Source organism: Condylura cristata, unplaced genomic scaffold (genome assembly GCF_000260355.1).
Source record: "Condylura cristata isolate star-nosed mole 26May11 unplaced genomic scaffold, ConCri1.0 scaffold00005, whole genome shotgun sequence".
NCBI lineage: Eukaryota > Metazoa > Chordata > Mammalia > Eulipotyphla > Talpidae > Condylura > Condylura cristata.
Window position 1 is genome coordinate 26,254,105 of NW_004567106.1, and position 23,489 is coordinate 26,277,593.

Below are 23,489 nucleotides of genomic sequence, written 5' to 3' on the forward strand. Positions count from 1 at the left end.
TTGTTTGGAATGTGGGTGAATTTAGCTATACTTTCACATTAAGTCGTGTATGAGGACACAAGATACACAATGAAATTGAGGTCCAGGATTCTAAAATAGAAAATCAGAAAATATTGGCCTGAATATAGTCAGTAAATATTTGTTGTTAATAAGTATGCGTTGAACATATAAATAGATATAAAGCTTGTTATATTCTTGGAACGATTTTCATAGCTTTGTGCTACTCAAATATTTAACATTCTCTGCAGCAAAACAAGATGTGAATTTTTCTTAAATAGTGTCATTCTGTTTTATTCTCTACCCATTGTGTCCAAGAGGAAAACTCACTCCCATGAATTTCTGGTTCATCGTATTTATCTAATCTGTTTGTCCAATGTCCAAAGTGATACTTTATTCACATTTGCCTCCAGAGAGAGCACACTATCACTGGCCAAGAGCAAATGAGGTGACAGCCTGCACTGTCTGTTCTCAGCCTCAAATTTAGAGCAAGGGTGATCTCACCCCATGTGTGTGACTCTTTCCCAAGACCATCCAACATTGACCTTATGATGTATGCATGTAAACTATCTACATATGAAGAATAGTCAAGATGTTTTCCTTGTGCCTTTATATGTATTATTTCACTGAATCCTCACAGCCAGTCTATGTGATAGTCACCATTATCCCTCTTTTTAATGAGAAAACTGCATGTTGAACCAGTAGGTAAAGGGAACCTAATAGACTCATTCCCAAAACGATTCCTCATCTTTTTTTTTTTTTTTTTTCCAATCATTGAAACCAGTCATGAGCCCAGTTCCTACTGCAGTTTTGCTGGGAGTGAAGAAGAAGGCTGCTTTGAGCCTTGGGGGTACTGGGAAGGAAGTGTGTAAAGGTCATGGATAGGGAAGGAAGGGGTACTCATAGCATGCCAATGTCAATTACTGTGTTGCAAACTTAGTTCATACAAGAATTCGGGTAGACATCATTCCCCTGTACAGAGGAGGAAACTGAGGCTTGAAGTTTTAGAGATAGATGCAGCCTTCAAACCCTCTGGACTTCTTGGCTACAAAGGAAACAAGGGTTTAGATTGCTGTCCCAATTTCCTAGGTTATCCACCTCTAATGCACTGAAAGTTAGTCTCCAGACTGAGATGTGAAAACTGTGGTGGCCAAGTAGAATCCTCCCAAACATGTGATCTCAACTGTATCCACAGAGAGATTAACAACACATGGATTTCAAAATCTTTTCAGGGTAATCTGTTGAAATATTTAATCAAATTAGACTTTGATAAGCTTTTATCAAGAGTTTCAACTGTAAAATCCAGGATTCAGAAACTTTATCTGATACACGTTTTGTCTCTGGCTCCAAAATACTGCTTCACATTGAACAGGTACACAGCAAGTATTTATTGGGGAAATAAATGTTTTCAGGGACAATAACCTAACATTTCATTCACGGGTCTCATTTGTGATGTTTTAACAAGTAGCTCTTCTCCCTGTCTATCTTCTGCCCACCCTAGAGACATACTCTAACAATGGAACATCTTCCCAAACCTTAAGGCTTACTGACAGCAACAGAAGACACCACATTTATAAGTTTGCAGCACAGTGCCTGGAAATTCAGAAATGTTGAATTCACTGTTGAAGAAAAATCTACTTTTATTTAAGCTCTTTCCTTTCTAGGCCTTCTACTTGCATTTTTTTTCAGAGAGTGTCCTGGGGCAGATGCTATATTTCTCATCTTACAGAGTTAAAAAAAGAGAGTTTAGAGAGGTTAAGTCACATGCCCAAAGTCATCCTGCATTAATGTGTCAGAGCAGGGATCAAGCCAGGACAGACTGATTTCAGACCCCACCCAAATCACCCCACAGCCCTTGGGTTACCTGGCAATTCCATTTCTTTCTGTGGGCCTTGCCCTTCTCTCCCTGCTCCCAGACCTTTGCAAGGCTTTCTTTATCACTCAAGTCTCTGCCCAGAGTCACTTCCTCAGAGATACTTTCCTGGACCATTTCCTTCCCAGTCATGCTCTGTCCTCTGATCCTGTTAGCCATGAAGCACCATCTAACATTCTCCACTGTATAACTTGATTATTGCCATGTCTCCCAAACAGAATTTGAGCTTTGTGAGAGCAGGAACTTGTTTGAGTCTTATTGGCCATGGTGACTCATGGTCCAGGGCTGAGCCTATCACATCAAGGCACACTTTACATATTTGTGAAATTCCTGAATGGCCGCTGTGGGTCAGGTAACCCTGGTATGTTAAAGAGGATGGTACTTGGTAGGCCAGTCTAGGAAAGCACCTGGTGCATGATTGGTATGTAAATCCAAACTCCTTAAGCTCAATTCCCACATCACTGCTTCTTAGCATTGCAGGCAAGCAAATTGATTTTTACAGGGACCAACTGAGCACATTTTTCCATGCAAAGAGAAAGCTCAAATTGAATGTTTTCAGCATGCATTTTAGCCACTCCAACAAAGAGACTCTGTTAACTAAAAATAATTTCCATCCCTCTCAGATTGGAGCCATACACACTCAGCTTCTACAAGACCAAAATGTCAATTAATTTGCTTAGAAGAATGCTTCTCAACAGACAACCCTAAGCTTTCATGCAACAAGATAAAATCTAAGGTTAAAAATTACTAGTAAAACTCTCTCTGTCCTGGACCCAACAAGTGATGAAGAATATTAGCAAGAGCAACTGGACTTGAGTCTCTCTCCCCTACATGCGCGCATCTGAATGAGCTTGACTTGCACCTTGTTTTCTACCACTAGAAGTGAGCTTATTGTCGTCATAGTTGTTTTACAGATCTCCAACCAGATGGGGACCTCACACATTGCTGCCATGTTTGTTTCTTCAAGAAGTTTGGTGGTTCGAGAAGTTTGTTTCTTCCTCACATCCTCTCCAGCCCTGAATCCCTGAACTAGTTCCTGGAACTGCTTCGCTCACTCCCTTTGAAGTGCTGCTTTTTCTGTTTTGAATCCCTCCCTCATTTGGATAACTGACTTCTTCACACGGTCTCTGTTAGAAAAGAGTCCAAGTGAGGACCTGTCCGTAACAGTGGTGGATTGCTCTGCTGTGTATTCTGAGCCTTATTCTTGGTTCCACATTGCCTCATTTCTTTATTTCACCCTTCCCCCCTGTTTTGTCCTAGTTTCCTTCAAATCCTTTCTGGAATAAGTTTTAATATGTGCACTGTGCTATTTGATACAGTAGCCACATGCTGCATCTACTTCAATGAAAAATTCAATTAAAAATAAATTATCATATGACCTAGCAATCTTGTTCCTTGGTGTTTACCCAAAAGAGTTGAGAACTTATATCCACATAAACACCTGCACACTATGCTGACAGTAACTTTATTCAAAATTGCCAAACATGGAAGTAACAAAGCCATCCTTCAGGAGGTGAGTAGGTTAATAAACAATGGCACTCAATGTAAAATTAGCCAGCACTAAAGGCAACTGAGCTATCAAGCCACGAAAAGACCTGGAAGAACTTTTAAATGAGTATTACTAAGGGAAAGAAGCCCATCTGAAAAGCTGCATGCTTACGTAAATGGTCCCAACTATGTGACTGATCTCCTTAGAAAAACTAAGGAGACAATAACAGATCAAATTAAGGACACAAAATCCCTGGTGGTGCGAGGGGTTAAAGTCTCAGCACTATGAAGCTATCAGCAGCCACTGCAGCACAAGCTCCATCACAGGTCAGGGAGCTGACCCGCATGGGCGCAGACCTCTCCTGTCTTACCCGCTGCTCCAGTGTATTTCAGTAGATCAGCCTTTTCTGCTCCCCTCTCTGTCTCTGGTGAACCCCTCACCTCGCCCCCTGCACCTCTAACCTATACCTCAGCTCTTGTATGCATCAATAAATCTTTTTTTTTTAAGAGATGAACAGTTTCCAGGGGTGTAGGCTAGAAAAGGGTGATTATATAGGAAGATCATAGAGGGATTCTGAAGGCAGTGAGAATGCTTTGTAAGATATTGTAATGGTGGGTAACAGAGACCGCGTGAAGAAGTCAATTATCCAAATGAAGGAGAGGGATTCAAAACAGAAAAAGCAGCACCTCAAAGGGAGTGAGCGAAGCAGTTCCAGGAACTGGCTCAGGGATTCAGGGCTGGAGAGGATGTGGGGAAGATGATGTTGCATGCTTGTCTTAATCCACAGAGGACACAGTACCAAGAGCCAGTGGTAATGTAAACTATGGACTCTGGGTTCTCAGGATGCAGCAGCATCGCCACTGGAGGGGGCATTTGTAATGGGGAAGCCGAGAGGGGCATGGGGAATCTCTACCTTTTACTAAGGATCAAAGAACAGAAAACTACTCTTTCAAGAAAGTTTAGAAAAGTAGTCATTTTGCAATATAGGTAAGTGAGTCATCACATTGTACAGTTCAAACTTGCACAGCTGTGTCAGGTATATTTCAAGAAAACTGAAGAGGAAAATGCAGCTCCTCAGTAGTCACACTAGTGCCATGTCAACGGCTCAGTGATTACACTAGTAGCTATCAGACAACACAGCTAGAAAACATGATCTCATCACAGAAGACCCTGCTGGGCAGTGCTGGTGCACACAGAGTTCAGAACACCATCATTTCATTTAAGATAATGAATGTGGCTTTTGTTCAGCAGCAGCTCATAATCTGACCTCTGACGACTGAGGTCCACTGAGGGGCAGGTAATGGCGAGGGCCTAGAATGCTGTCCTGGGCACAACCACAGGCAGGAGCTGAAACGAAGTCTCAGCTCCTTGAGAGTCCTGTCATCTCTGCTCTTCTCCATAGGAAGCACGCTTGCTGTGCACTGGCAGGCCCAGCAGGATTGAAGATGCCACGTCTGAAGAGCAAACCCGAAGACCATGGGAACCGTGTCCTGAGCATGACTGGTAGTTCTGTGAGCTCACAGAAAACCAGAGGAAAAGGATCTGCTCTTAGAAACTGCTAGATCGGTCGGTAAGAAGCAGGTTCTTTTCTGAGGGCAAAGCAAAACAAGATTGCAGTTTCCTCTAATACATACAGTGGTTATAGTTTGATAACTTAGTAGAGGTAAGTGACTGCTGCTTTGTAATGTCACCTGTAGAAAGAACATAGTCTCTGCACCAGAAAAGAAAATTTAATCTTCAGTGGTTGTTACTGTTTTCTTTATCAAGTGAAACACACACACACACACACACACACACACACACTCACACACTCACACAGTTGCTCTCCGCACTGCCTCAAGGTCAGCAGGACTGAGACCAGACCAGCAAGAGCCTGCACAGCCTCCCTCCCTCCACCGGAGGCCAGGGCAGGCAGGCCAGCATTTTCAGAACAGCAGCTTTTCCTTCCACCACGGAGCTCTGGGCAAGAGAAGAGAGCTCCTGGGACAACTATCAACACAGTAGCAGCCTAGCGGTTTTCTTCTTGCCCTCTGGGGAGCTGTTTTCTTTGCAAAACTACTGTATTTTAATGGGCTGCTATTTGCTCATTAAAGTCATCTGGGAATGTAGTCAGAGTGTGGACCACAGAATAGGACCCTGTGTAACAGTCAGGATTTTGCCATTTAATAAAACATTTTATACGCTCAGTGCGAGCCTTTTAACTAGTAACTGTCCTTCCTGGGGCCCAGCAGCCTGGACTGTGGTCTTGGGCACCACCCGCACAGGTGAGTGATGGAGGGACCTTCTTCCAAGTTCCCATTCGTCATTATTGTGACCATCAAATAGCAGATGATGAACAACCGGTCACTGTTAAATTCCAGGCTTGCTTCTTTATCATTGAAAATCTTCTTGAGGGCTGCTGCCTTGGAAAAGGGAGGCCCTGAGCTTCTGATCTCATGAAGGGATTTGGTATCTACTGAAGAGCAGGAGAGAGAAAGAGAGAGAGAGAGAGAATAGCACGGACAAAACAGTCCTAAACAATGGTCCACAAATGCCTCCATCAGAATCTCTTGGAGTGGTGACATGAACAAGTATTCTTGGATCCCAGGCTAACCGCTCTGGTTATCCTCAAGGGCAAAGCCCAGAAATGTCTGACAACCCCATCCCCACTATTTCCTGATACATAGCTAGCTTTGGGAGTTACCTGCAAACAGAAGATGCACCAGATTTAAAAGCATATGCTGTGTCCCCATTCATGCAATAGTTAGCTTCAAACAGAAAAAGCCAAACTAGAACAAAAAACAAACTCTGTTGCACAGCCATGAAGGCATCTCAAAGCCAAAATGTGGAAGATACATCTCAAAGACAAAAATATGGAAGATGAGCCTCAATCTATCACCAGATTTAGGCAACTCAAATAAGACCCCACCTACTGACAGTTTTTTCCTCTTTTATTTTATTACAACTTTTAAGCATCTTTGTCTCATTTTCCTTCAGTTCCTGAAACTATGGGACAGGGGACTTATATCTCCCTGGGTATCAAATAAAGCAGGATTTAACCCTAAGAAGAGAACAGGGAAGAAAGAGGAATTGAGTCCCTAGTACTGAGAGACAGAGGAACAAAAGTGTTCAAAAAGAGCAGAATGAACTGGGGGGGTAACACCACCATAGTTAGGGTGACTGTGTTCTACTGACATATTTCTCATGGCTCTGCTAGTAGTTCATCATAAATACAGCAAATATCAAATGAATATAGTTTCTTAAAACTTGTTAAAAAGACACCATGTAGGCCCGGGTCCCTGGTGGTGCATTGGGTTAAAGCACAGCAGTAAGAAGCTTAAGCCACTTCAGAATGAGTTCAATCCCCGCCCCGGAGGTGACCCACATGATACAGCAGACCTCTCCTGACCTACCTGCTGCTCCCCTCAGCAATGTACTTTATCAATCAGCCTGTTCTGCTCCCCACTCTGTCTCTGGTGAATCCTCTCACCGCCCCTGAACCTCTGGCCTGTACCCCAGTTTTGTATGCATAAATAAATCTTAAAAAAAAAAAAAGACATCATGTTTTAAAGATTGTGCTGGGGGTAGGGGGGTAGTCAAGTTTTGCTTCTGATTAGCTTCTGATTCAAGTCCCCAAAAGCTCTTAAGGGAAGAAAATTGTGCTGGAAGGAAATGCACAGGCGCCTGACTGAGCCTGCAGGCCTGTGGCCTGGCCCTCCGCAGCCCCTCCATCACTGCCATTGTCTCACGGCTCACCGCTTGGGCACCAGGCTCAATTTTGGGCAAACATTATCACCTTTATTCCTCAGAAACCCCTTATGAGTTAGGTGTTATTATGACCCACTTCTGAAAAATGGGGCAACTGCAGTTTAAGGGAGTTAAATCTTTTGCCAAAGCAATAGCTCCAGCAAGGCAGCCAAGCATTTTCCTAGCCATCACCTTAAAGAGAATACAGGCAATATAAAGTTTTCTCCCATTAACCATAAGTCCTTCAACAAAACAGCTGGACGAAAGATATAAAATAATCAGTGAGAGCTGCCTTAACCGGGTAGATCCATAAGTTGAGTTTTGCAGGCTTCCTGTGGCCTAGTTCCTTCTCCCCTCCCCCCCCCCACCTACTCCCGCCCATGATGTGATTTCAAAAAATAATAATAATGAAGAAATAAAACTATCTTTACTTCTCCACAAGCAACAAACTTCTCTAGAACATGTCTTCTCTGAAAGCTAAGCCCTTCCTAGGGACATCCAGGATCTTGGACCCCTTCACAAAAGGCAATTGGTGCTGCAAGGCTGGCTGACAACCCCACCACCCTAACTCTTCACCCCTGTTCCCCCTCCCCACATTCCTAAAGCAGCTTTTCTGCAGGGAGTCCCACCCACACTTGAGCTTTCTCTCTCTCCTGGATCCTGTGTCTCGGAGAACATCAGCATTCAGCAGGAGGCAAATTTGAGTCTGTCAAGGTTTCTAAGAAGCTAGTTATATGACCCAGCAGCACATCAAAGAGTCTGACATTTGCCCTCATGCCCTTTCCAAAGAGCCTCCACCCACTTTCTATGAGCATTAGTATTGATACTTAGTGAGCAGTGACAATGCACTCCAGACAATGAGAAACAAAAGCCCCTTTACCTTCCACCCAGGGCCCAGTGTCCTGCAGATAAAAATAACAATAGCTGCCATTCACGACACCCCCACCCTGCTACACATCCTGGGCTAATCTGCTGGCATCAGATCTTCGCAATTTTAATAGGTGGGAAGATATAGAAATCCCCATTTTGCAGATGGGAAAACTGACATGCAGAACCTTACCAAATGGATATACTAAGGCCCACAGGCTCCTCGTCCTAAGCCCTTAACTTTAATACCACAGTTCTTCCAAGTGTTTGGTAATTGTTCTTGGCTGGGACCAAAGAAATGATGAGCTTTGACTGGCACATATTTCTGGGTCAAGTTATCTTCTTTCTTGTTTCCAGTGAGCGAACAGCATCTCTCTAAAGGACAGTCAACAAAGTGGGAAAACCCTCCAGGACTCTTAAAACTCTAAAGACTTTGCTGGCAGCATGTTACTTGCCATCATTTTGCATTTAGCTGGGTTTTGCACACTCACTCTAGAAAGGGAGCTAGATAAGGCAGGGAAGGGCAGGAAATACCAACAAAATGCAAGTGTCTTCTTTTACAGACATAGTCATACCTACTCCATCAAAGTGTAGTGAATCCTCCAACAGCGTGCAAGTGGGAATCTAAGAGACCTGTATTTTCTTCTCTGATTTATTGTCACATGCTCTCCCATGGCATTTACCCAGGTCTGGGTTAAAATGAGGGCCAAAAAATTACATCCCAATGACCATTATAAAGCTAGGTTTGTTCACTTTATATAGTTGTTTTTTATGCAAGTTTGTTTCCTTCTTTTAGCCTTTCTTCTAAGTGATGATGATAGAAAATGTTTCATTTCTTTCTATTCCTTCATTGTCCTTACTTCACCAAATGAAAAACATGAAAAACATAACTGGTCCAAGAGAGTCTAAAGATAATTGAGTCTGACTTTCCTAATTTTTCCAATTAGCATTGAATTGTTTTTTAAAAACTAATAAAAAGTGATTCCAAAAAAAAAAAAACTAACTGTAAAATTAGTAAGGGAGACACATACGCAGCCTATCCTCCTCGGCATAACTTTATTTAAAACTTTTTTTTAAAATAGACCCCTTTAAAATAATTCTTTATATTACTATCACTGGAGAAAGAGTATATAAGAGCTAAGTTTTTGACAGTGTTAGAGATTTTAGTTGCATGGGAGTAATTAGATGCATCTGTGGGTCAAATGAAATTTAACAAAAGATTATTTTTTACAAAACCATAAGAAGTCATTTGTTTGCTGGGCAACAAAAAATATTTTTTCATCTATTGTGAAAATAAAACTTTTAAACACATCCCCGCCCCCAAAGTTTAGGTTGCAGTAAATAATGCTGAATATCTGATAATAAAGCAAATTTTTCAGCAAATTATCTGACCTCCTGGGAGACAGCCTGACATTCAAGAAACAAAACCTCTATTGTGACCAGACTCTATTTCAAGAGCAGACTGAGGGAAGATTTGGCAAAATGTAGCTGAGGCTTATACTAATTTCACATGCTAATGAGAATCTCCAGATAAAAGCTGCTTTATAATGGGTGCTAACCAGTTGGCAGATTAACAAGATTCAGACCAACAGAACAGGAATTAGTCATGTTTGTCATAATACCATATGGCTAGAGAGAAACTGGGAGAGTTTGATTTAGCCTGTCCTGGAGGCTTTTGGGGGACAATAATAGTTAAGAGATCCAGACAAATCAGAATACTGCGCAGGCTAACAGCCTTCACCCAAGGCAATTACAAAAGATTCAAATGTTAACTCCTTGTGACTACTTCAATGTTGGGAAAACTTTGTATCCATCAAAATCAGATGATAGAGTTTATATTCTTCCACCTTTCTTCAGTCTTCAGGATCCCTGCACTGAACAGAAAAATGTGGCAGAGCTAAGAATACAGGTTCCAGAGTGTACTGTCCTGGATGGTACTGTCCTCTATGGTAGCCTTAGCCATCTGCTACTCTCCTGAATTATATTTAATTAAAATTTACAATCCAGTTATATGTTAGCCACATTTCAGCCTCCTAGGTCAGTGACCACCATATTGAGCAGCAGACACACACAACAGTTTCATCACTGCAAAAAGTTCTATTGGACAGTTTTGCTCTAGCATCAATGACCCCACTACCATAAACTGGAGCTTCACTTTATTTCCTGATATACAAAGTCAGGAAACTAATAATATCCATTTTACAGGAGTATTAGGAGAATCTACGGGATGCTTCATAAAGTGTAAAATAAATTAATATTGGTTATTTTGATAATGATGATGACAATGAGATGATGACTAACTTTGACAGAGGAAAACTTTATGCATTAGACTGATAAAGAATCTCAGTTTTTGCTCTGAGTGTTTGCAGTCCTAAGTCATGAGGTCTTTCCTCCAATCACAAATTTTCCTCTCTTTTGCTCTGAAAAATCTACAATATCTCATGACAGGGGACAAGAAATAACCAATGTCTAAGTGCAGGGTTCCCACAACCCCACTGGAACACTAATTGTGTGTGATTACTAAGCTTTGGGGAAAGATCACATGGGATAGCATTCATGTAATGCACCTAACCTAGCTTTTCTCAAGCTAATGTGCCAATCCTGCTGAAATCAAAAGCTGGAAAGAACAGGACAGATGGAGGGAGGAGTCGGTGGCAGGAATATGGTATTAGGGTTATCATTATTTCAGAAGCCTTCCCAGAAGTTGTACATTTTCCAGAATATAGCCTCCTAGGCCAGTTGACATATAAATTATTAGTTCTTTTTTTTTTAAGATTTATTTATTTATGCATATAAGAACTGGGGTACAGGCCAGAAGTATAGGGGGGAGAAGATTCACCAGATACAGAGCAGGAAGTAGAACAGGCAGATTGACTAAAATCAGATCAGGAGAAGTCTGCAGTGCCCTGTGGGTCACCTCCTAACCAGGGATTGAACTTGTGCTGCAGTGGCTGTGAATAGCGTCATAGTACTCCACTTTAACCCACAACACCACCAGGGAGGGCCATAAAGCATTAGTTGTAACTGAAATTTTAGTAGCTCCAATAGCACTATTTGCTATTGCCATTTTTATTGGTCAGAAATAATCAAATGTTGGCATATAGTTCAACCTAATGTTTATTGCAATTTCACCTGTTATAGGAGTCAAGAATTCCAGTGTTAGTCAACAGACAGAACTGTGTTCAAATCTCATGTGCCACTTACTTACTAGCTATGTGTTTCTGGGAAATCAATAAAATAATATGGAAAACAAATGCAATTTGCAGATCAATTCTTTCAAAAACACTTAATCTGTGAGGGAAAAAAAGACACAAAAAATGTTGAGAATCACTGATGTATTCCTACATGTAGGGCTTTTAATTGACCAGCTATCATCCCCTTCAGTCAACTTTATTCATGAAGCACAAGTAAGTATAAGCATAGGAATCTAAGCACCTAAGACTTCTTGAGAAGTCCTAATAGTTCCCAGGAGACCAAGCAGTGAGATGCTGGCATGACAGTGACAATCATGCTTAAGACACAGCAACAGCAGAAGGAACAGCATTAACTCTAAAAGTCAGGAAAAGAAGAAAACAAATGTCTAGAGACTTTTGGTCTTCTTAAAAAGACCAATGCCTGACAGCTTCACCATTTTAAAATGTTTCAGGCCCTCGCTGGTGGTGTAACAGGTTAGAACACAGCACCACAATCTAGCCACAGCCACTTCAGTACGAGTTCAATTCCTGGCCCCAGAAGTGACCCACATGGCACAGCGGACCTCTCCTGTCTCGCCAGTTGCTCCCCTCAGCAGTATACTTCATCTACCCCGCCTGTTCTGCTCCCTAGTCTGTCTCTGGTGAAGCCTCTCACTGGCCCTGCACCTCTGGCCTGTACCCCAGTTCTGTATGCACAAGTAAATAAATCTTTTTAAAAACAATATTTGGTATCACCACTTGAGAAAGCAGAAACATGCATCATACCATCTAGATCCATGGTGCCACGTAAAATAGAAATCCTTACACAAAAGCTCTGGGGCAGAGAAAAAGTGGCCAAACTCACAACTGATAAAGGCCCTGGAGAGCAAGGCTCTTGGCAGGACCATGTGCTCTTCATAGCCACACTGGAGGCCAGGAATAGTGAGGACAGCCAAGCCAGTGTCAGAACAAGGCAAGGAGACCTCAGCAACCTAGACAGAATCTGACAAACAGAAGAAAGTAGAGTACCAAGAGAGCACAGAAGACCACCAAAAGGGAGCCAGATGAATTCTGAGGACAAAAATCTACACACCTGGGTGGATTTTACATGGTACAAGCACAGGTAGATGCAAACCAGCAGGGTTCACTTAAAGAAACCACTAGGGTTTCTTGGTAGACTTCTTGGCCCAGAAAACTCTCCCCTATAGGAAACCTTGCTTCAAATCATGGTAAATTAATTCCAGCTTGTTTCTGGAAATGAAGAAAATACAATCTTAGTTTTAAACAACAGCTTAATGTTGACTCAGATCGGCTATTACTATCCCAGTAGGAGGCAACAGGCATGGCTTTCAGATTTAGCAAGCCTGAGTTATTTGGCTCAACAGCTAATGGGTTTTGTGCCAAAGAGCACACTGCAGAATGCCCTTGAACTTCAGTTTTTCATCTTTAAATAGAGAGCTGAATTCCAGCTCTCTATGGTCATGGAAAAGATCAAAGGAGGCCACACATCCTGGAAAGTGCCCGTCAGTACCCGGAACTTAGTAGGTGCTCAATAAACACCAGATGGCTTCTCTTCTCTATAGTAGTGGTGTCCTATCAGCAACTGAAATGATAGTTTCTAGATTTATTTCACTGTTTCATTTGTACTTAGTCATTGTCCTCTTCTAGCTGCTGGACATGCCCCTTCCTAAGAAGACTACCTTGTTTATGCTTCCAAGCCAACATGAGTGTTTGAGACTTAGAGTGAACAGCTGACCCTTATTTGGGGCCTTAAAGTTGATAGCATCCTTTAGTGCTGATAAGTATCCTTTAGCAAAATGTCAACACTAGAAAGGTTTCATTGTCAGCGGGCAGTGGCAGAAGAAAAGTCATTCTCAAAAGCTAGGATAACCTCTCCCAAACCTGCCATCTAAACAAAAAGCCAAAGGGTCAGCCCGTTCTCCCTGCGGGAGCAGCTCTCTGGGCCCAGCACCCAGCCCTCAAGGCCAAGCCCCCTCCAGCGGTCTCAATGTGTGACTCCCACCCCAGGTCTCCAACTTTATCAGGAGCAGACATCTGTGGCCATGTCTTCGGGGACCACCCAGAGAACAGCGAAAGAACCCGAGGGCCCTCTAGAATTTGAAGGAAGGTCAAGAGTCACTTGTTCCAACCAGTTCACTGAAAGCATCTTAGGGAGACTTTGTGCAAAGGTCGTCTTAAGATAGTGACAGGGCACAGCCTGGGGGGGGGGTGCGGGAAGAGGGGAGAGAAGAATTTCTTCTTTAAGAAGCAAAAAGTACATCTGTTTCTGGCTCAGCTCAGACTTTCGAACCTGATTTTTATTTCGCTGGCATTTCCTTGGCTTTTCCAATTCATGTCTACATCGCAAAATGTGTCCATTGTGCACTTCTGGGCTTGCCTACATGTGCCACGGAGCACAGCGCTGCAAATACATTTTCTCACTTCATTAAACATTGCTTTAAAATGGCATCCAAATGTCCGCTCTCTCCATCGCGTCTAGAGAGATGGCGTTACTTTTTCCCCCCCTTGGGAACAGAAGGAAGGCCAAAGTCACGAGCTGTGATGTCTAATATTCTTCCATTTTACACACCCCACTTTGCTAGCTGTAGGGTAGCCTGGTCAGCCAGGCCACAGCAAAGAAGGGCCCACGTAATCCTGGGGAGCTGCCGTTCGCCTCACAAATCTCTGATTTCCACGCAACAGCTGAGAGGGGCCTAGGCCCCGGGGAGGCCTTCCACTTCACTGAGTGAGGTGCTGACGCCACCTCCCCCAGGCAGGCCAGGACGCGTTCTGCTGACTTAAGAAGATGCCACGTAAATTAGAACTCATGTAACCATATGGTTCAAACCTGCAGGTCATATTTTATACACCAATGACTGTGACAGGCAGTATTTTTGTGCTGACAAGTTGTATTTCATCCATGTTTACTTAGAATTCCACGCTATCATTAAAAGCGGAGCAATAGAACTTTGCTCTATTTTTTATGCAAAAGTTTGTTTACTTATTTAAAAAAAAATTTTTTTAAGAAAGGAAAATTCACTCTGGCAGATTTGCTTTCTCCTTAACTCTTATTATCCCAACGTTTGAGGCTATGGCAGCTCTAAGCCCAAGAATTTGAAGGAGTCCTGGAGTTCCCCGGCTTCCCTGCTGAGCAGCCCTGAGGGTGCTGAATGCGTTTCTATTCAGGTCCCCAACATAGAAAGTGCTTTAGGTTCCCAAAAAGTCAACACTCTGTGACTTCCGGATGTTTGCACACAGAACCAACTGACTCAACTCTCCTTTACTCCAGGAAAGTGCAAATGACAGGAACTTCAATCCATTGACCAGTAACGCCCAAGCCTCTAGCTTAAGAAATAGGCAGCAGGGTCCTCCCTGGTGGTGCAGCAGGTTAAACCACAGCACTGAGAAGCTAAAGTCACTTCAGCATGAGTTCGATCCTGCCCCGGAGGTGACCACATGGTGTGGCAGACCTCTCCTGACCCGCCCACTGCTCCCCTCAGCAGTGTACTTTGTAGATCTGTCTGTTCTGCTCCCCACTCTGTCTCTGGTGAATCCTCTCACCACCCCTGCACCTCTGGCCTGTACCCCAGCTCTGTATGCATAAATAAAGAAATCTTTAATAAAAAAAAAGAAAGAAAGAAAGAAAAAAGAAGCAAACAAATGCCTCCTGGATCCTATGACAGACAGCCTGTGGTCCTTCCAAGGCAAATCTTAGCAAATGCGTGTTAAGCTTACCAGAAATCTGATGAAGCTCACAACCCAGCATGTGCAAGAGCCTCTCTGGTTACACTAAGATAGCAGGAGCTAAAGGACCTCTGCACAACTCTTGAACTCTAACTGAAAGCTCTAGATTTATATTATATAAATGTGTTACGTATTAATATACATATATATTTAACTATTCCAAATAGTTCCTGCAAATATGGCTTCCCTCTTGACAAAATGTCCTGGACTCCCAAATATTCTCATTCTGCCTGTGCACCCAAAATGACTCTTTTCTGAACTAGGTGTGACCAAGAGATATTGTCTGAGTTATATTTCAATTGACAGGAAATATTCCAACAAGCTACCAAAATTATAGTCACATTTAGCTACATATTTAACAAATGACTGTTCTTGAAAATAACATTTCTTTTGAATCAGGATTGTCCTGTCTTTACCTAAAATATTAGTTTTTGAAACTAAAATCCACCCGGAACATCAGGAAGCATTTCTAGAAGCTCAGGGAAAGCAGATCACCTTTCTCTAGGCGGGAAGATCTGAGTCAAAGCCTGACGCTATTTTATTTCAGCCACTCCATAAGTCTCAGACTCCCCTAAGATGGGGTGAAATGCACCATATCTAATGCTAGTGCTAATATCTGAATGTTCACTTTTTCACTGTCCCCAACTGAAAGAACACCTTTACCCTCTAAATCTTGGGCTTGTTCACAGCTGATTAGTCTAGGTTAAAGCAAGTGTGATGTGACTGACATTTGATTTTGCTTCCCTCCCATGCTCCTAGCCCTGGGCACCCCACCCCCACCTGGCTCACCTTTCAGTCTTCACAGACAGCATTTAGGGACTGACTCATCCCAGGTGTATTTTAATGAAAGACTGCAAAATCTGAAAGCCTTTAAAGATTGAAGGGAATAATTTTCTTTTAATGAACATGTGTCATTGTATTTTAAAAGTAATATATGATTACTAACCCCCAAAATTAAAAGTATAGAAAAATACAAAGAAGAATTACTCACCATCCCACTATCCAGTGACAAGACCATTAACATTTTGTTGTATTCTTATAGTCTTTTCTACACGTCTATTTTTTTTGTAAACTTTAGTGTGTGTTTCTTTGAAGGAATTATTACATTGTTTTATAGTCTTGACTTAGAGCAGAATACATACACAACTTTGTATCCTTCTCTTCATTTAACATTATAGCCCACGAATCATTTTCCATATTTACTATAAACTCATAAATAATAATTTTCAGTGGCTGCAAATTAAGGATACATTTGTAAAGGTAAAATTTCCAACTCTGTTAGGTGCTCTGGGAGAGAAATGTATAAAACTAAAATTAAAAGCAGGTCCTCTGAGGAGAGTGGTTTTGTCTCTTTATTCTCTGCAGCAGCCCTGGTCTAGTGTGTGGTCTGTGAGCGGGATCCTTTCATCAGCAGGACTGGGGAGGGATGACCATGTGGGGTCCTCCAGGCCTCACGTGGACTCGCCAGCTCTGTCCACTAGGCTGTAGGACCTCATGCTTCATGATGATGGACAAATAACTCTTCCTCTTCCAGCTGCTTCCATGATCTGCTGCTAAAACACAAGTTAGAATAAATATATGGTTCATAAAAACAGTGATAGGTTTTTTAAAAGCACCTGTTTCCCATTTAACACCCTCACAAGCATGTTTTGCAAACTACAGGGAATTCTGAAACACTTCAAGTTGTTTTGGAATTTTTTAGAAATGAAAAAAAATGCAAGTTACAATAAAGCAATCTCTGTGAGTCTCTGATCACCAAGTACCTATTTATGTTCCAAATTCTGTGCAAACAGATGAGAAAGGATCTAATTTAATGAAAATATAAGTCTCAAAAGGTACAATATGTTACTAAGCCAACAGCTTTGATGCCCCAGAAAACAAGTCGTGACTTTGCCCTGCCTGGAAATCCACACAAACAATTCTGGCAAAGGTGTCACGTAGGTCAATTTTAGGATCTTCTCACCGAGAACTAGGGCAGTTCAGTGGCACAACTCGAGGACCAGAAACTGATTCGTGGAAAATTTCAAATACCAAACAGACAGAGCCAAAAGAGTGTTTTCTAAAGTGCCTGTATTTAGTAGAAAGATCCATTGAAATTACACTGGTCTGGAAAAATCTTGATTTAATTGCATTAATGTATTGTCATCTTTCTTTCTTTTATTCTCCCCTCCAAAACCTAAAACTATATACCCTATAAATGTCCACAGGCCTATTGTTCAAAAAAATTGACTTTGAAAACAACTCTCACATGGATATAAAAATATGTTAACATTGTAAACCATTATCAGGAGATTTTAGTCTCTTACTTAGCTCTAGCACAGGTGGCTTCAGGAGAGAAGAGACATGCATGCCCACATTCTCTGTTCTCCACCAGCCAACAACTAGACCTCAGTGACAGGGTGAGGCCACAGTAAAGGAAAACAAGAGGTTGGGAAATAGAACCCCTGAGAAAAGAGTCAGCTAAAGGAAGTGTGAGACTCCATCTAACAGAAAAGAGAAAATAAAGAAGTTTTTGAATTTCTACAATTAATCTTTAATTATTTGAAAAGATGTTTGCGCAAGACAGTCACCTCTTTTTCCGTTCCTTCTAGGGCAGGTCAAAAGAAAATGGACTAAAACTGTAGCAGAGTGGGGTTAGGTAAGATAGAAGAAGGAATTTCCTGAATGTGGAGGTCGTTAAAAATTGGAATGAGTTACTAAGGGAGTCTGTGGACACTCTTCCTCTGGGGAACATTTAAAAATAAGATAAATTTTCATCTGTCAAAGAGGGTTTAGGAGTAATCCAACCAGAAGGCCTCTCAAAGTATTTTCCAGCCCTATAACCTGAAGGCCAAATTCCCTCCAATTTTATGTCTCCAGTTAACTAGACAGGAGATGGATGCCTTAGGCACAATTCAGGATTCCAGAATTAGTAACCAGAGGCTTTTTGTTCTATATCAAGATACCACTTTGCATAAAAAACTAAAGTCATAATCCTTCCTGGAAACCACATCAAGAAAAGCACTCACCACTCAAAAATTCAGCAAATTAACTATTGCTCAGACACCTTCACTCACCCTTGCAAATTCAAAAAGCCATATCCTCCTCAGTGGTTCCTCTTTCCCTTAGATCTCCTAAGCACAGCTTCCCAGTCTTGAAGCTTATTTTTCCCAGATACTCATTCCACAGATTCATTTTATACCTAGTTAGTTTCTCTAACCTTTGGAGCCCCAACCAGATAGTTTCCCAGCAATTTGGCTAAATTTCACTCTTAGACTAAGTGAAAAAGAAGTTTACATTTTTAAAAAATGTTATGCAGGCATGTTCCTTAGTTGTCATTTTCCCCTGAGTTTTCATCAAGCCAATCAGTGGACTTCACACCCCCTCCTCGGATGGACTAACCTGACACTGTGATGCTCCTAGAACATTCTCTCTTGTCATTTACCAGCTCTCCTTGAGGTTCATGGCTTTCCTTTCTTTGAAATGCTTCACATACCCTTTGATTCAGGTCAAAACAGGAATTTTAAAAGGAATTGATAACCAAACCCTCCTCAGTGATCACTGGAAACTCCTCCGCTTCATTCTCAGACTAACTTTTTTTTTTCTTTAGCTTCTCAGGCGCCTTCTCACACCCTCACAAGCAGCATTTGTCAAAGTTCCCTCTGAGTCCTCCAACCCCTTTGTCCAGCATGAACTCTCTGAATTCAAGTATAAAGGAAGGGAATTTGGGTTCAATAATAAAGGGGGAGACAGGACAGGGGGAAGGGAAGGAACAGGAGCTTTAGTCACTTCAACTGCTGCCCAGATGCTTTCTAACCATTATCTCTCGAACTGGAAGAAAAAGGCCCTCAAATACCTCACTTGGGTACATGACACATCAGTATTTGCACAAAAAGAGATATATGGCCCCCTACAGAGATAACATGAATTTATTCATAGGGTGTAAATTAAGAGATCATGTAACTTACACTGTTTATGAAACCATCACATGTCGGCAACTTTGCTCCTGGTTCTAAATTAAGGTGACCAACTATGAGCAGTTACACTGATCAAAATGAAAGAAAGTTATCATTACTTTTTCTTCTGTAGAAGTTGCCCACAGAACTTCAAGTCTTGATAGGGATAATGTGAAGAGGGAAGCACTTTTCTCTTCACACACAAGGAAAGTGAAAGAGATATGTTCTTTTCTGGTGCAAGTAGAAAAACCATCCACAGAGAGCATAACTGAACCAGTGTGGCCAAAGTCATGCCAGCTTCTACCCATATATTATGTATTCTTCATCAGAATGAAATTTATTTGTATAGCTAAATAAGTAGTCAGTTTTTTAATCAACACTTATATGCATAAATAGAAAGATATTAAGCTGAGCTTATGAATGGCATTCTTCAAATCATGCCTCATTAAATATTAACACACCAAGAGAAGCTAGTCAATAGCAGGCAATCATTTCAGCAATTGCTGGCTTCATCAGCCTCTGTAGGTTTACAAACCCAAGGCCCTATCCAGGCTTGCAAAGAGAATTAACCACAGTCCAGTACTCTTCAGGCCATTCACAGATCAACTCCACTTTCTTAGAAAGATAAAGAAGGGTCGAGAGGTAGAGAGCGAGATTAATGAAGTTCCTTTGAATTGATTCCACTTCTGGAGACCTACACCCTCCTGAACATACTCTCTCCTCAGAACAAATTGTACTGAGTTATATGATGGTTAATTCATACTGCTACCTGGTAGTCAGTTCTTCCTGAAACAATCCCTGTACTAACTATCTTTATCATCTGAGGCACTGAAACACTAGCATGAGCATAATACCTCCCTTTTCTCCCGCTTCTTCTTTATCCTTATTCACCCAACCCCAACCCCAGCAAACAGATGAGAACCTTGATTTTCGCATCAGGCTGGGCCTATGCTTTAAACCCTTTGCCCTAAGACAGCCAACCAAGTCTGTCTTGGTTCCTCTACTTTCCTTAATCCGGGACCCTGTCAAAGTTCTGGGCACCACAGAGCACCAGGTCTTCTGTGGCAGCTCTTGGAGACAAGACTGGTTATGCTACCACAAAACAAATCACCCCTTAGAACAAATCACTCCACAACTTAAAGGGAACAGAAGATGAAAACGGAATATCTCTGTAAATTATATATTATCCACTCTTAGAATGCCCAGAGGGGCCCTCCATGGTGGCGCATCAGGTTAGGACACAGCACTGCAAGCTAATTGCAGCTGCTTCCATGATAGTTGGATCCCTGCCCCGGAGGTGACCCACATGGCGCAGCAGATCTCTCCTGTCTCGCCCACTGCTCCCCTCAGCAGTGTACTTAGTTGATCTGCCTGTTTTGTTCCCCACTCTGTCTCTGGTGAAGCCTCTCACTGCCCCTGCACCTCTGGCCTGTACCCTAGTTCTATATACATAAATAAGTAATTTTTTTAATTAAAAAAAATGCCCAGAAGGGTCATGAATTTAGACAGATCAACAACAAGCCAATATCTGATACCTTATATCAAATATTAGACACTCATGACAGCTCTAGGAATGAAAGTATAGGGGGAAAGACAAATCAACACAAACAAATACATTATTTAAAAGAGGAAAGGCTTTCACTATTTTCTTGCACTTTTCTTGAGTTTTCCCAATAGTTTCAAAACTGCTGGGAAGATAAGACTGTCCTCAAATTTTCCCTTAAATTCAAGTTATTATGGTCTGGGCTGGAAAGGGTACGTTTATGAACTGGACTTAAAAGTAGTTTCCCCCAATCTTAGCCCTTTATTCTCTTTCTAAAATGGCAGAAGGGAAAGCAGTAAGATTTCAATCACCTTTCATCTGAGAGAGTGAAGTCTGCTTATCATTTGCTAATGAACCTTAGAAAATAATGAAAACTTTATTCCTCAAGTTGAATAGGGAAAATGCATTGAGAAATGAAATCTGTCCACACGCTCTTACACTTAAGTGTCCCCCAGGGCTTTGCTCCCAGGACAGCAGAGCATGCCCACTGGGTCAGTGTCTACACTGGACAACATGAGGTGGACAAGGACCCGCGGTCTCCTCATGGTGTCTTGTTCATCTCAGTCACAGGGTCGTTGTCAGCATGAATGGAGTCAGTGGGTTCAGTGAGCAAGTGAAAAAATGGTCAGATCTAAATCAGTCAGATTTTCTCCTTCCTCCTCTTTTTCATATCGATCTTTTCTGAGACGATCCTTGTCTACTTTCTTCCCCTAAGACATTTTAGTGATGGAAGGAACACACCACATTCCGAGAACCTGACACATGCTGCTTCTTATTTCATCCGAGGAAGAATTTACTGAAGAGCTATCCCCTGCCCCAGCATGTGGATTGAATTTCCATTCTCTTCTCCCCATTTCCACCTTTCTTTTATTTCTGTCTCCATCAGAGCAGGGTACTCAATATGCTGCAGAAATAATTTTCTGCTGAATGAGGTTCGGCCATAAGTCAAGGGCAGATTTATTAAGGCTGTTCCCCAGCTTACTGTCAACATGACAGTTTAAATCTTTGATCACCCTCCTGGTAACCCCTTCACTGCTGAATACCAGAGCCACAGACACGCAGGCTGGCCTGGGAGCAAGCTGTGCTGAAAGGATCCCGACCCACCCAGAGAGGGCATCTGCAGATACCCATGGTGTGTGGTGCTTTCAGGGCTGGCCAAGGGGGCCCCTGCCCCTTGCTCTTTCCTACCTGCCCCTCCCCCGGGAGGTCACTCCACTGTCACCAGGCCTGTGTCCTGCCATCTACTTCTTCAGGGAGGCAGGAACCTCTACTGCAGTGTGTCACTGGATTTTTCTTTCTTTCTATCTTGTTTTAATAGGTTAGTCGGGTGTTTCTATTTGATTTTGGTCTCTGTTTTTAATCATTTTACCTTTCGATGCCAGTTTACCAAACATCTGGTACCCCATAAAGAAAGCAGTCTTTAAAGAGCCTTTGAATCATTAAGATGGTGGGGTTCAGTTGGTGCCATGATGACTGTTGTCCCACCACCTGTCTGCATGTTTACATGTAGCACAACATTTTTCCAGAATATTCTAAGTGCATCAAGTTTTCCCCCAGACATAATGGTGCTAGATTCTCACCATAATGCACATGAGCAAGGCTGCTGTCCTACAGGCTGGGAGGCCTCAAAGCGGCACGTTGCTGCCTAGCAAGCTAAGTTCTTGTCTTTGGGTTCTCTTCTGAGGCACAATTTCCTTAAAATGACCCATAAGATGTCACCACATGCTGATTAACTGGTGAAGAGGCTTGTTAGTAAAATGTTACATTTCTTAACATAGGAAAAAATTCACAGTGTACAGAGACATATTTAAAAGATGGAAAAAAGAGACCCAAATCCCCCCAAAGATAATTTTGCTTCCATTTGGGCTTATATCCTTCCAGGCTTTTCTCTCAGAAAAGATGTTTTTAATTCAGATACTGATTCATTTAATAAAAATCCTCTCAGCAGTGCTCCATGAACATCACTACCAAGAAGGGGCTGCATGCTAGCAAACTTGAGACTGTGCTGAATCAGCCTAAAAAACTACTCTGCTCCCCCTTTTTTTTAAGTTGCAATTCTTTTTATTATAATAATTTATTTTTACATCATTTTGTACATTTTTTTTTCATCTCAATTGTAATCCCCGTGGGTTTCCCATCACCAAGTCCACCATAGTCCAGTGCACTTCCCTCCCCCCCCATTTTTGATCCCATTCCCCACTCCACCCCCACAAAATGTCTCTAGTATATGGCTGTTCATTATTCTTATTATTTTCTCGCCTGGTCCATTATACTTCAGCTCTGTTCTGCTCCCTTTTTTAAATGCTAAAACAGAATGCAGAGAGTAGCAAACTTCTTTTGAATGCAAATTCTTTGAATGCAAAAAAGCTTGGAGGTAAAAGGTAAGGCATAGACTGAAGGCATAGATTAACTACACAAACTTTATGTTATGGATGATGGAAAGACTCTATCAGGAAAAATGGTCCCTCAAAGCGATCACAGGGACAGGGAGGAGTATGCCTTCCAAACTACAAATAAAGGGACCAATAAAGGGAACCCCTTATTTCTTTTGGTGGGAAGTAAACTAATAGGGGGACAGACAAGGAGGAGCAATACAACTAGAGGAAGCTTCCAGGGACAGGGAAATTCTCCCTTTCATGAAGAGAAGTAGAAATCCAGGTCCAAATGGAACCAACACAACCAAGACTCGGGAGCACATTCTAACCACAGGACACATTTCTTTAAGGTAGAAACTACATCGAGGAAAATAGAAGACGCTTAAAAAACAGTTACAGAATGTTTCATCAGAGAAAAGTTGAACCAAGGTGTTTAGAGGCATCATAGACCTTCTGTTTGTGCTGAGGTCAACACGTGTACCCATGTATTGCCAGAGACACTTGAAGAGAAATAAGAATACCTATTTCTTCCCAGCGGTAGATGTACTGTGCCCATGTTGACTTGAGTGCTGGTGTGGTTCTTGGGGCCTCATAAAATCTGCTCTGAAGAAGAAAAAGAAAACAACATAGAAAGGACACAAAGAGAGTGGGTGAGAGGAATCTTCAGGCACTAATGCCAGCAGGAGGAATAACAAAACATGCATCAAATTAGCGGGAGTCATCAAATCCCCCGCAAAGCTGGTATCTGTGAAAGACCCTACCCATTT